Raw genomic sequence first — 15186 nt, forward strand, 5'->3', positions numbered from 1 at the left:
AAACTCCTCATAATTTATGAGTTACAAAAGTAAAAAAAAAAAATTAGACCATAAACAGGTGTTTGGCGGGTCTTCAAAACACAACAAACTAAACAGGGCATAACTGTGTGGCCAGTGTCCCCGATTCCAGGGGGGTAAAGCGAGCTCCGAGACCGTACGAATCGTGGGCGCTGACATGATACAATTTCCATGGTTGCCAGATTAATTGTATTCAGTCTTCTAAAAAGTTGTTCCGTAATTATTTAACTAAAACAAAAAATTGAAGCAAAATAGTTACAAATAATTGCTTCAGTACTTACAACTAGCTTTATAAAAAACTTTTAGTGTAATTAAGCTCTTATTAGCGGTGAAAGAGTAACTGTGTAGTTCAGTTTTGGTTTCGATTTTCTTTAAGTGTGCTATGAAGTGGCGAGGCCCTTGCGCCCGACTTGCGTAGTGTGTGTGTGTGCAGTCTTCAGCTCAGATCTGCGTGCGTGCAAAACGAGTACAACTGGTACAACTCGGATGCACGCGCTGAGCAAGTGCGTCCCCGGGCGCTTGCGAGGCTGTCATTCTTTTTTCACGTAAGCACCCTATCTATTGCCCCTGAACTGACGCCGGAACAGCGATTCTGATCTGACCTTGACTACCGCAAGTTCACTACAGGCTACGGAGTGGCAGCCAGCGATCGTTCCCGTTGGAAGAGAAATAAAAGGAGCTTTTATAATCGTTCGGTTCCAGTTGTTTTATTCATGGAACTTCTTACACCACTTCGTGCTTCGAACTTTCGCGCAAACGTTCGTGAAGGTAGAACGAAAAAATAGGTAACGAAATGCGGTTTCTTTTTTAATCAGTCAATGTTCTCTCCTCGCGCGCTCTGTGAGGTAAATTACTGCCATTCAATACTGCGCATTCAGTCCCGCAAGCTTTCCCTTTGAAGTGGTGGAAAGCAGCTAGAACTTGACTAATACAGACAGAAAGGAAAACGGGACATGCCGCGGACTATATTTCGCATACTCCCTTGGCATGCATTCTTCCACTCCGTTGGCATGCGATCGACGGCGCTCTTTCGTTCCTGTGCTTCAAAGCGCCGCGACTCACCGGAAATATCAGCGTTGGCCCATGCGATGTCTTTTGTGTGTGTGTCAATATAGGTTTTACATTGAGCTAAAGCCACAGTCAGTTCACTACACTTCGTTTGAAAAGCATTGAGCGACTCGCAAAATGTTACAGAACGGCAAATAAAGCGGCACAGCGCAAAAATGCACGGAGATCATACGGAGATTCATTTTCTGTGCACCCAGTACGGATCAGCTGACTCCTTGGCGTCCTCGCGCATGCGATCAGTCGCATTCGAGCTTGCGCGCAAGTGTTGCGTGAGCGTTGCCACATCTTGCTCAAATAGTCTCAGTACATACAAGTCGCACGTACGCTAAACCGAAAACACGTCGGTTACCTACCCACAGGAGATAAACTACGCAATGCTGTCGACGCCGCCTACACAAAATCCGCCTGGCCAGCGGTCCGCCATGTTACAATTTCTCCCGGCATGCTTCGCTAGCCGGACGCGGAAACACCGCAGTAGCACGTTGCCAGATTACAACCCATCGCTTTCGCCGTTTTTAGTAAGCAAAAGCTCATCTGGCAACATTCAAATCGTTGTATCATGTCTGCCACCGTGTGTCGTACGGTTCCAATGCATTGGCTCAGCGGCGCGCTTTCCCTCTAGAGTCAGTATATTATCTCTATGCCCGATTCAAAGGGGAGGCCTTTGATCATCATCATCATCATCATGGCGGCTTGGTCGGCTTCATTAGAGTGAACTAGAATATTCTCTAGTTCACTGTAGCTTCATGGAGAAAAAAAAAGCAAGAAAAGGTTGCGGTGGCGGTAGCGGTAACTTCGTAACGAAGAGACACTAGCGCGGAAGTTTTGGCAGTTTTGGTTTAGCACGCGAAAACGTGCATGAACAATGAGCGGTGGCTCTGCTGATCGTCAGATAATGGACCTTTTTCCAGTAGCGATCTGCGCATGCGCGGGCTGCCGGTCCGCCATTCTTGGCAGGCGCCTCCGGCAAAATAAACAAAAGGGCGCCCCCCAGCTTTCTGGTTGGGGAGAGGCTATACTGTCCAGCGCTGCACGTTTTTATTTTTTCTTTTTCAACAGCTCGAAGTGGGTTCGTAAGTGCACACAAAAAGGGCTTTCTAGGAAAAGGGGCAAAGTCATTTGAGGCTGACCACGCTGGAAGTACATGCAAGCCAGTGAGGGAGTAGCAAAAATGAAAAAAAAAAGTAAAGAAAAAGGGGCGCTTCGACCACTGCAAATTAGTCACGGGAACGACGCCGGCTACCGTGACATTCACGCGAAAGGCATGGGTGACCGGTTGGTGCGGAAGGGGCTACAGTACCAAGATACTTTTTGTGGACGAGTTCTACGAAAGCTCGACTTTTTGTGGGCGTGCATTGCTGCCAATTTTAGTTCGCCGTGGCGGCCGCTAGGAGGATCGGTACTGGAAAAAGGTCCATTGTTTTGGAGAAGTACTTGCAAGGACTGCACCAGGAAGACGGCTACTGGCATGGCTACTTGAAGTCACACGACGAGGTTCAGCGGTTTGAAAGGTCCTTGGCTGCCGTGAACGTAAAGTACTCCGTGCGAACGTCAAAAGGTGCCAGCAACTCGCTTAAAGGTAAGTATAATGATGGACCGGGCAGCTGGATGGGTGGCGCCACCATTCGGCGCTCCGCTCGTCAGTGGAATGAGCCGGTGCATTGGACTACACAGCCTCCCGTTGTTTTTGTCGTGTTTGCTTCGGTGCTTTGTATGTTTTGGTGGCGTTGTGAGCAGACATGTGAGATGAAACGAAGTCTAGACAGGTGTGTTGGGTTCTTAGATGCATTAATGACTACGTTAACTTGTCGGACGCGTCTAAAGTTGGGTATCGGCTGCAATAGCACGAGCGCTTTTTGCAGCATTCTGCGCTTGGCTACACCCGTTCTGAGTACGAATAAAACTACTATTATTACTATTATTTTCTTCTTAAATGCACTAACGGCTACGCAAACTTATTGGATGCTTGTAAAGTTGGGGAAGGGCTACATTGACACGAGCGCTTTTTGCAGCGATCTGCGCCTGGCTCCGCGCGATCTGAGTAGGAATAAAACTATTAGTAATATTAGAATTCATTTCTACCACTTTAAATCATCTTCACTGGTTTCAATGACTACGGTTTTCACGCCAGCCTTAGCGCTGGGATACCTCGATACGTGTGCTTTAAATAGAAAGGCACCTGCATACGAGATGGATTACCGTGTAGCCGTAGAAATGTTGCGGTAGTTTACACTTTCTGTAAACGTAAGCTTTGTACCTTTCGTTTTGGTGAGCGACACTGTGACAGCATGGGAGCCTGAAAGCCGAAGTGGAAATCCCACGTTTTTGGTGGTCATTTTATCAAGAGCCAAAGTTATTCAAAAACTCAAAAGCCCAAGCTACAAACCATCCCTCCTCCCCTTCCCGTTTTACCACCTGCGTAGAATAAAGGCTGGCACCGATAGTTAAAAAATCTGGCAGTGTCAACGTCAGCCGGTGTTTTTTAATGCTTAATTATTCTTTACAAAGTACCTAAAAAAAATCGTGTAATTCCTGGTGAAGACACCAAAAACGCGCGATTGGTTGCCTCAAATATGGGTGCATCAGCCCGAGTCCTCCACCACAGACACATTTCCGACACGCTGGAAAAAGTTTAGATTTGAAGAGGGGGCATGGAAGTTCAAAATTAAACAGAAAAAATCATCTAGCCCTCCGTCTAATGATTACGATGGTTGAACACAAAGCTTTCTTCGTGCGAAATCGAATGGGAAATGGTCAAAGTCAAAGACGCTGCGATCAAAAGACCAAACTGCGTGCTGGTCAAATTCGACGCTTAACTAGTCAAAGTTTAAATCCAGAAGGCAACCAAGGAAACCCATACGATAGAGCTTTGCGATAAACCATCATCGTCGTTCGACGGAGGTGTGCATGATTTTCCAATCGTAGGTGGCAGCTTGTAAACCGACCGCAGCATTCAGTTGTGAAGCTGAGTACAGGTTTCGGGCACCCTCCTGTCTTGCGTCCTTCAGCCACGCAGGAATTGGTTTTTGAAAAACCATTTACCAACTAGCCAGCAACCATTGCAATTCTTGTAAAGCAATGCTTCTCCACGACAAGCAATAATGTTCTACTATCATGCGGTATTTATTATATCAATGATTACCGATGACTGTAGTAAGAGCATTTCTGTGAAATTAAACACGTTTCAGCCGTAGGTAATGAAGTTACGGAAGTGTCGTCCGTCACAATTTCTGTTTTGAGGTTATCTTCGAAAACACCCCCCAACTTTGTCTTTCGCTTGTGCACGACGTCGACGCCGTTTCGTCATCAACTGCCAAAGGCCAGCGCCGGAGCATTCCTAGATCGGTTGCACACACCGGCTTTGTGGGAGCATTTAGCGGCAATATACTTCTCGATTCGCGAAACTGCATGCAGGCATGAAAAAAATTGCATGAAGCAACAAACTTTCACTTCCAGCTTGACTTCTGCAGCTTGGCGCATCGAGCGTCGTCTGCTATTTGTAAATACTGAGTATGGGCGTAAATAACTCACATGGCATGCCTCGTAAACGTCACATCCACGCTAAAGATTTACCGATCTGAAAAATGCCTGTTGGGTTACGTACGCTTTGCAAGCCGCACCGCAGAAAAACGACAGAAAGCCATGCACAACTACGCTTCGCTGACCGCCACCTGCATTCCACTGACGAGCGGTTCGCCACGGGCGGCGCTGTTCGCTGAAACGACGGTGGTGCCATACAACGGCCGCCCGGTCCCTATAGCGCTTTTGCTGTGCGCCTAGCCGAGTACTAGCCGTCTTGTTGCGTGGTGTCGTTCTTGCGATATTTGCTTTTACATAAATGGACAAAATACGATATCCGAGCTCAATGTGCACATAAACATGCGAGCTTAATTATTTGTAGAGCCAACTCACAAACTGTCATTCAGAAATAATTTGGGGATATATGTTCAACCGCCCTTTTTATAGGCACTTCACGTTATTTGACACATTGGCATTAAATTGTGGTTTATTATTTGCATAATAATTATAATAAATTATAATTTACTGACAACTTAAACATATTAAATTATAATTTATTAGCATTATCGCAATACTCGGTATGTTTATGTTTATTTCGTTCTATGTTTATTAGGTTTTCTCGTGAACACAAAACGAGGCGTATAAAAAATCTCCTATTGCGCTTTCTTTTCAGGCAATGTTGTTTTCTCAATGATCCAATGTGGCCATCGAATCTCAGTTGACAATGCACCGTTCCGAGTGGTCAAAATGACTGCGAAAGTATGCACCTTTGGAGAGGAATACTACAAGAAAACTGAGCAGCAAAAGGACCAGGCATGTATTATACATACTAACGAATGTGAATACTTCCTGCGTACACATTTGTGCTCGTTCCACTCAAAGCATAATTTTTGCATGGCGTAACAAGCGAACTTAAAGGAGCCATGAAGAGAAAACACAAGTTTGGTTCATTCGAAAGATTGCCTCGTTAGAACCATAACGACCCCACTTATAACGCAAACTTCGCTCAAATAAGCTACATAATTAGGAAAAACGGGAATGGTCATGCGACCCACCAGCTCATTTCCCGCAACAGAACCTATGCCGTCACATGGGCTAAGCTCTGCGATTGGCGGAGGCCGGCAAAAGCAAACGCATGTTAGGCAGGGCTTAGTTTCCATAGCGAGCTAAATGCCCGTGAAACATACTGCACATTCTTTTTATGACAAAGAACGGTGGAGTAAACGGTTGAAGTTCCGAACGAACACGCAAGCGTGTGCGCCAATGCGTACGAAACAACCGCCTGGCCGAGCTCGACATCTCGCCGTCGCGCAGACGAATTTTCGGGTTCGAGGCGCTCTGACCTTGGAGGAAAAATGCCGTAAACACCGCGCATTGACGCTCGTATCTTTCTGGTCGAAGCAGAGAGCTCGCGCGAACGGCTTTCCATACACGACACCGGCCAACTGGCATAAGCGATACTGCTACTGAAGTTGAACTATTATTAACCGTAATAAAAGTACGGCACATACGTACCAGTCTGTATTCGTCCGTGGCGACGGCGCTGACGAGGCAGCGGTGCCGACGGCAGGGCGTTCGTCTGTTGTGGCTATCGCGGAATGGTCGCTTTCCCGTCCACCGCGTATCCCACAACTCTTGCCGCTCGTGCACTTAGAAGCGTTGAGCGTTCAAGTGGTGTGAGGTTGTTAAATGCAAGCCGGAGCTCCTCGGCGAGAGTTTTGTTCTCCGGATCAGGCGATTCCATGACTAGGGCTGCGGGTGCACTAGGTTTTACTAGCATTTTTAAAATGGCCGCCGTCTCGGTCGACTCCCGCGTGTGGGTGCTATATGGAGTCGACATACTAAGTATCTGTTTCATGGACCGGCCCGTGTGACACCATTGCTCACGTCACCAAATGTGCAATTTTAGCGGGAGATTTAAAATTTTGGCTTAAATTGCCTTATTTCTCAGTGAATAAAGCATCGTTTGCTTCCGGGAAAGCGCTTGGGGTACTATGAAACACCTAATCTTTCGAATAAAACAAACTTTTGTTTTCTCTTCATGGCTCCTTTAAGGGTGTGACTTTTAGTGCAACAAGTAGTCGCAGCAACCTAAACTCATGATGAATGCCTACGATCAGCTTGGAAATGCCAATGTGATCGTAGGCATTCATCAAAGCAACGTTTATTAAATGTTGCTTTGCTACTCCAGCTTTGTTCACACATTCCATCTTACTTCTTGTGTGTTAGCTTTACCGGAACTGCAAAATGGCACTACCACGAAAACGGTTCTCTTGCCACTTGTTGCCGTGGGAATGGGCTTAGCGGACTTCTTTGTAAAGTCAAAGCTGTTTCAATAGTGAAGAGGGAGAGCAGTTGCGTTGGTTTAGCCATTTCGGTTCCTTGTGACCTGATAGTGTTGTGACAGTTTGTGCAGACGCAAAAGAGAAAAAGGATGGCAGGAATGAGAGTATGTGATTTCACCATGCCCTGGGTTCAGCTTTGAACTGACCAGCTTTGAACAGTGATCCAGTGTGCAGTGGTGGTGCCACAAGATTGTCGTATTCCTCGTGCAACTGAACACTAATTCTTTCATATTTACTACATCACAAAGAGTGCTGAGGTGTCCGAATAATGCTTAGGAAAAAAGTAAAAAAAAAAAACTGGGGTTGATTCCTCTGTCGTAGGAATTGGTAAAACACGATAGTGAAAGGTACAACAAAATCTACACCTGAGCATGATTTGCGGGTTGGCGGCTGTCTTGTGGGTGTGCTTTGCGAGCGACATCCTGCTGGCGGGTCGCTTCGGCAAAGGTGTACTGGCGTCATTTCTGTGACAAATATGACATCAGTGAAATCTGTGCATTCCAGCATAAAACACTTTCATGTTAAAATATAAACCCCGAAAACGAAAAACCCGAAGTATAACGTACTTTTTAGTACTAAAGGTTCTTCCCCGCAAGACACTGTGTGCAGGGGTGCACCCTTTACAGGCCACTTGCTTCGTTGTATTGGCATCATTTTCGTGACGGATATGACGTCAGCGAAATCTTGGTGTATCCCGGAAGAAAAAACTTTCGTGTTAAAAAAAAGAACCCTGGGAGCATTGAAACCTCTTCCCTCCCCCCCCCCCCCATTTTTTTATGCGTGAAGTCACGGGATGCCATACTCAACGTATTTGGGACCTGGTCATTTGGCACATTGTTGCATAATGAACAGACATATATTTCTTACTTGAATTTACAGGACCCAACAGCTACAGACGGGCCTAAAGAAGTCAGCCAGAAGAAGAGAAGACGCCTCAAAGGGACAAAGAAAAAAGGATGCACAGCAACCCTAAATTTCAAGTACATTGAACTTTTTCCTGACTTCAAGGTAACTATGCAATTATTGGTGTAAAAATTTTCAACTGAAGTGCTTTTTTCAGCCACAGCCGTCTTTTTCTCTTTCAATGTTTGCTTGCAAAAGTTTCAGCTATAATGGTTACTTGTGCATTGTTTGTATTTGATTTAGGGAAGCTTGGTGCGAGCACTTTTACGTAATCAATCTCTGACTGATGTGCAAAACCTTGGTTGAGAGCTGCATAAACACGGCCTACAAATGAATCAATCAATTTTTCATAAGGAAGTTATAAAGCGCCTCAAATGCAGCAAAGGACTGTCCACAGCTGTTTACTTCCAAATAGTTGTTCCTAGTGCCACCATTTGTTCCGTGTTCAGTGAATTTTATGGCCTCTTTCAGATGCTAGTTGACAAGGTTTTATCGTATTCTCATTCTCTTAATGGGCCCTGCTGCACAAGAAATACGTTTTCGACGTCTGTTGCATTACCTTTCATCACTCGCAACCTACTCCAGATAATAATGAATTATAGACTATTTTGCACATAATTATATTTCATAGAATGTCGTCATAAGTGTTTTAGACACCAATTCTTTTTTGCTGTTATTTCTTTCTAGTTTATTCCTCCTGTTATAAATGAAATGTTAACCTCACTTATTGGTTTTGTTGGTCAGTAAGGCTGTCTTTACCTGCGTTGTAATAGAATTGGCTCTTTTAAGTTGTCTGAAAGCATTTGCTACAAGCGTCTGTCATAATTTGAGAAACTGCTGCTAAGTTAATATTGTTGGCACTATATGAAGTCTTTTTTGCACTCGTTGTCTAGTGCCCATGTTATGAAAGCCACTGGATGTATACATGTTATAAGCAATAATGCTTAACTTTCAGGCGGACATACCACAGCCGTGTGGCCGAAACAAGACAGAGCAGCTCAGGTCGGACAAGGCCAAACAGCTGAATGAGGCACTGCAAGCAAAAGAGGCCGTGACTATGGAACACAGAGTATACGTTGCAGTTTCTGACTGGCACTCTCATTGTAATCATGATTTCGATAGAATTGAGGTCTCCAGTCGGCGTAAAAACAAGGACATTGTTGAGAGGCTGGAAATGTTTGTAAAGGAAGAAATTATGTCTGCGCCAGAAATTACGTTGGGCAGCTGTCCACCACCAGAAACACGTCCCGATGTTCCCGATGCCGTAGAGCTGATAGTTTTGGGGGCCCCTGCGGAAACATGTCCCGATGTTCCTGATGCCGTAGAGGAGATAGTTTTGGGGGACTCTCAGCGGGCTCCGAGTCCTGAGGGAAATCCGGCAGCATCGGTGCTGAAAAAGACCATAGCTGAAGAATTGGAAAAGTGCGGCTCCCTTCTTCATCATTGCCATGACGTTGATGCTCTGTTGGAAACCAGGGCGATAGTTGAATCTGCCTTCCGTAGGTTAGCTGAAGGTGTGCGACACAGTTCAGGTCTCCAAATTGGAGGCTCATTAACAAACGGATGCTCATCTTTGAAACCCCCTCCAAAACGGAAATGCCTTCTGTAATGGAAATGCCTGTAGTGTGCCATCCTTTTACTGTTGGCTAGCTGACTTGCGAGTGTGGTGTAAAGCCGCCACATTAAAGCATGTTGTTAGGCTAGTTGGTTCTTCATACTTAGACATAAAACTGTGCATGTGTATGAGACAGTGACAAAAAAAAAAAGAAAAAGACGAGCGCAGAGTCCTGCGCTCGTCCTGTCTTTTCTTTTTCGTTGTTTCATGCCTAAATCGTCACAAGTTGTCCACAAAATGCCCTGCACACAAAGGGGCAATGAAGACAAAATACAAGTTCGTTTATTTGAAGTATTTGGTGTTTTATAGTTCGCCCAGCACTTGTCCGGCAGTAAACGATGCTTTATTCACTGATCAATTTAAAAATTTAAGCAAAACACGCGATGCTTGCTGCATCGTGTGTTTCGTGATGTCAGCGAGGACGTATTCACAGCAGGTACAAAATTTACACCATCTTCCCGCGAGGGGAACCATTGGGTAGATGCGACGCATCGGGGGTTGCCGTTGCGTTATTCAAATCATCGGACGATGTCATCGGAGCGCCGGCGGCGGAACGACTGAGCGGAGCGGCGCACTTACCGCATTTATATGCAGCGGAATGAGAGAGAGCAGCGCATAGCAGCGCATAGCAGCGCATGCGCATGTGTTAACCGAGCGCAAGCGCGAGCACAAGCTGCGCGCTAACGCACAGCTGGCACGGCAACGGGAGCGAGCTGACCGCGCTGACGCACAGATGGCGCTGCGGTGAGAGCGGCGGTAGAGTTCCTGTATATGCTCGGAGCATATACAGGAACTCTTAAGCGGCGGAGCGCACAGCTGCCGCGCCGAGGATGCGGACTACGCCGCGACAACGACGCGGGACAAGGCGAGTAAAAGAGATGTGTCGCATCTAAAAGTTAGTATGTTGACTAAGGCTGCCGCTATCAGTGACACGTGTCTTTTGTTGCCTTGTTTACTGTCCGCCTTCCTAGATGGCGCAACGATACCGCTCAAGCTAGGGACCTTAGCTCAAGCGCCGCTGTCCACACTCACTTTGTTTTTGATTGGATTTGTACCTGGCTTGTTGTTGCGGTTGATAGTAACCGTTTTGTGAAACATTGGGTATGCTCGACAAACATTCACGTAAGCGGCAATGTCACTTATGCCAGTTGGCCAGTGTTGTGTCACACAAGCCCATCTTGCCTGAAGGCTGTGCAGCTTTGACCAGCGTAGTGTGCCGTACACACCGGTTCGTCTATGTTTACCTGTTAGTTTGTAACTTTCATTGTTTACCCCACCATTCCAATTTATATGAAAAGAATGTGCATTAAATTTAAGCACAGATAGCTAGCTTGTTCTGCAAGCTTATAATTCCTGTTATAATTATATAATTATAATCCCTGTTTAATTTGCGTTTGATTTTGTCGGCCTCAGCCAATCATGACGAGCTGCCGATAATACGTCACGTTCAGTACAGAAAAGTAGCTAGGTTGTTGAATGCCTATTCACCAGTTTCTCCATTATATAGCCTATTTAAAGGGACACTGAAGTGATATGCAAACATTGCGGGATTACTAGTGCAAATTGTAGTCCGGAGTCCCCAGGCCATGTTTCGACCACTCTGGGCGCGTTTACGCGATTTTATTTAGCAGAAAAAAAAATTCGAAAATGCTGTCCTCCTCTCTTTACGCTCGCCCATTTTCTGTGGCGTTTTCGTGTGATGTCGGGAGGAGCCGAGCTCGCAATTGGCTGCGCTACTGCACGGCTCCCTGGCCTTCAGACAGAGTCAGTCGGCCCAGCGTTTCGTGTGCCGGCCGCCGACGGGTCGTCGTAATTCGTTCGCTCAGTTGAAACGAAGCCAGGACACGTTTGTGAATGGAAGAATGTGCCTTTCTTTATTTGGTTAGTTTGTACACTGTATCTAGCTCCAAGTAAAGGTCGCTTCACACAAGCGCTGCACAAGCGCACATGCGACGCTTCGCTGACTGGTACGCCAGTAGGAAAATATAAGGCCTCTTGAAGGCGGGAGAAGAGTCAGCGAAGTCAATATAGGTACTAAGGAAATAAAATCAACTGATATTTTTACCGTACAGCGTAAAACTAGTGTGCGGGAAGCACTTTTTTGCGCTGGGAGAACAAGCACAGCGGCCAGCAGCACGACTACGCATCTGCGAACGCTTTTCCGTCTAAGAAATGCAATTGCTAGACGTGAGATATTGTGGAAACTTGGGGGATGCTTACTGCACTAGCGCAAAACAACAAATAGTCACCTAAGCTGCTTGGAATGCTAAAACAAAATAAAAGTGTAAACTGGTTATACATTATATACCTTATATTTCCAATGTCCGCAGCGCTCGCCCGTGGCCGAGTGGTTTGAAGGTATAGGTCTGTCAGCGCAAGTGTTTTGCAAGTCTCAAGTTCGAATCCCCGCGGGTACGTGCTTTTTTTTTATAAGTTAACTTTTTCGTTTTCCGCCGCTGTTTTCTATACAGAGTTCACCTTTTTTTTTGGGGGGGGGGGGGGGGCCGCAACGTTCATTGCTCCACGAACTAGTTCACAGAACACGCGCAGGCTGGCACTGGCGCGCTAGCGAGTTCTCGTTGGCGTGCTGTCGCCATAAAGCACCGACTGCTTGCATGCAGTGGGCACAGGCCAGAATCAACAGACCCTTGGCCTGATGCGAACACGCTTTTTACGATACAGGCATGAGTGAGGCAAGCTCAAATATAGGGGAAAAGCGCATGGCTTCTGAGTGTCTGCGGGGACGCAGAGGGCGTTCATGCACTGCGTAGGCTTTGGCTAGTGAATGCTACGATTCCAAGCCGTCCTGGGAGGCTTATCTTATGCATTTTACAGCCGAAAACATGGCAGAAGCGCGGTACGATGATTACTGAGATATTGAGGATGCCCATCCAACAACGCCATTGGTCGTGTTTTACAGAACCGAAACCGAAACCGAAACTTGTTTGATTGCTACCCTTGGGCATCGTCCAATCACGGTGCCCCCTCCTCCCAACGTCACAGCCTTAGTTGGTGCGGCCGCCGCAAACCGCGCATGGTAGTTTTTCTTCTTTCGCACTTTGTAAAATAATTACCGATTTGTCAACCGGATAAACAATGAAAAGTGTGCTAATTTGAGCCAGTCTACGCAGTGCAAGCAAAAACGGAAGCTTGAGAAATTCACTTCAGTGTCCCTTTAAGTGAAGCTTGTGTCAGTGTTATTCTAACAAGGCAGTCTTTTGAATGAACCAAACTTGCATTTTGTCCTCATGGCCCCTTTAAAGGAGCCATGAAGAGAAAATGCAAGTTGGTTTTATTCGAAAGATTTCGTGTTTTATAGTGCCCCCAGCGCTTGTCCGGATACAAACGGTGCTTTATTCACTGAGAAATTAAACAATTTAGGTTAAAATTCTGATTTTCCCGCTCAATCGTGCGTTTTTGTGGTCCCAAATGACATCACAGGAACCGACCGCTCTGCAGCCTAGAGTACCTTCATTCACGCATCCGCCGTACAGGGTAGAGACACGTATACGCTGGCGCCGCCATTTTCGGTTGCTCGCTCGCCGCCGAAGCAAGTCATTGTGTCAAAACCGCGCTAAAATTATCATATGATAACGGATCCAACATTACCTCTTCACTCCGTCTGTTTGCCGACGACATTGTCATCTACAAGGGCATCACTAAACCAAACAACATAGCCATCTTGCAGTCGGACCTGACAAAATTATTGGAATGGTGCCGTTTATGGCAAATGGAAATGAATGTTAACAAAGCCAAGCACATACATTTCTCATCTGTTGCAGATTTTTTGCCTAACGCGTATGCCACAAACAACACAGTAATTTAAACGGTTCCATCCATAAAGTGTCTGGGCATTTTTTTTACATTTCTGTTTATCTTGGACTAGCCATGTAGAGTACATAACCGGGAAAGCATTAAAAGAAAGCTCGGCCTTCTTAAATGTCGCTTGAAACTTGCGAGCAAAGATGCCAAACTTCACGCATATAATGCTGTAATCAGGCTAACCCTAGAACATGCTTCAATAGGATGGCACCCGCACACAGCAGTCCTTACTAAAATGCTTGAATCTATTCAAAACAAAGCCACACGCCTTATTTTGTCATGCCATTCCCATTATGAAAGTGTGTCATCCATTAAGCGACGTTTAAATCTTTCCCCACTTGCCATGCGCAGAAAAATTTTCCACTTATCCTTTTTCACAGGTCATACCACTGATTCGCCATTTCATTGAACCATCATTCACCCTGCTTTGTACATTTCCACGCATATCGACCATGCTCATAAGATAGAACCAGTATTTCCTAGCACAAAGAAATGCTAATTTTCGCCTCTTGCTTTGTCTAGAAATGATTGGGATTCACTGCCTACTAGCATTGTCGCACAGTCACAGCAATCATCTTTCCAAACTGCGTTACTTGCTTTTATCTTGAAACTGATAAACAATCTTAGTCATTGTAATCTTTTGCTTGTGTATAAATGACGAGTGCTGCTTTTTCAATGTGTCTACTCTGTGAATCTTTGTTGCGGTCTTTTCTGTATGTTTTTGATGTCCGACTGATTATTTTGTTACAGCCTGCATACCTATTTGAAACAATCTTCGTTATTGTTATTTGTGTAATGCCCTGTTGGGCCCTTGAAGGGGCCATGCAGACAAAATGCAAGTTTGTTTTATTCGAAAGACTTCGTGTTTTATAGTGCCCCCAGCGCTTGTCTGGAAGCAAACAATGCTTTATTCACTAAGAAATTAATCAATTTAAGTTGAAATTTTGGTTCTGCCACCAAGTTGTGTGCTTTCATGACGTTTGCAATGACATCACATCTTTAAGCTGTTGCAGAGCCTTGTTTATCATTGGTCAACCTGAATGGCACCACCATACCATTGGGGGCCGTTTTCTGCCTTTGTTTTGTTATTGACCGTATTTGTACCTGGCTTGTTTTTGTAAGGCAGAAAATAATCATTTCGTTAAACATGGTGTTCGCTCGACAAATATGGTCACATAAGGCACCGCCGCTTACGTGAATCGGCCAGTGTCGTCTGAGGCAACCCCAAAGCTCCGCAGTGCTGTGCAGCTAAAACAAGCATAGTGCGCGCAGTACCAACAGGAGTATCCATCGGTACTTCTCGTAACTTCCACTATTTACCCCACCATTCTTACTGCTATAAAAAGAACGATGGATACGATGGATAATGCAAAATTATATGCAGGAATCACCACATGACAAAGAATTTACTGCTGGGTCGTTTTGTCGCGAAGTGAGCTAGCTAGCACTACTCGCAAACATTCATAATCTGCTATGTATATAATCCGCTTATATATCCGCGGCAGCGATTAACCGCTTCCTTAAAGCATCATCATATGACATAGGAAGCCTGCCGAATCTAGCGAAAAAGTGAAATCAGAGGGCCTTATCAAACTACACACTCTTTCAACTACACCTTTTATTGCTTGTGACTACGTATATTCCTATACATACTTCGAAAAGTGCGTCCGCTGAGTGATTAGCTGTTCGTTAAAGTCGGAAAAACTAAATAAAAGTGAACGCGCAGCTTGTGTGTGAATGATTACTAAAACGTCTATTTCTTGATTTTGCGCCGCAGTTGAACACAACAATCATTAGGCGTCCCCCTCCCGTCATATATGTGCAATGAAATAGCAGTGCATTTCGCATATAGTGGACTGGTAAGTTTTGCCTGGCTTAAGTAGACGAGCTTCTTTA

General features: G+C 45.5%; 1 long non-coding RNA gene across 1 annotated transcript; it reads left to right on the forward strand.

The window, feature by feature from the left end:
- Positions 1-2532: 2532 nt before the first annotated feature.
- Positions 2533-8932, forward strand: LOC144169698 (uncharacterized). Its single transcript, XR_013322497.1, has 4 exons — positions 2533-2665; positions 5279-5418; positions 7830-7930; positions 8809-8932. It is a non-coding gene; the product is annotated as an uncharacterized LOC144169698 (long non-coding RNA).
- Positions 8933-15186: the final 6254 nt, after the last annotated feature.

The sequence above is a fragment of the Haemaphysalis longicornis genome, unplaced genomic scaffold, assembly GCF_048455015.1.
Source record: "Haemaphysalis longicornis isolate Haplotype H1 unplaced genomic scaffold, Haemaphysalis longicornis Haplotype H1 scaffold_2, whole genome shotgun sequence".
NCBI classification, from domain to species: Eukaryota; Metazoa; Arthropoda; class Arachnida; order Ixodida; family Ixodidae; genus Haemaphysalis; species Haemaphysalis longicornis.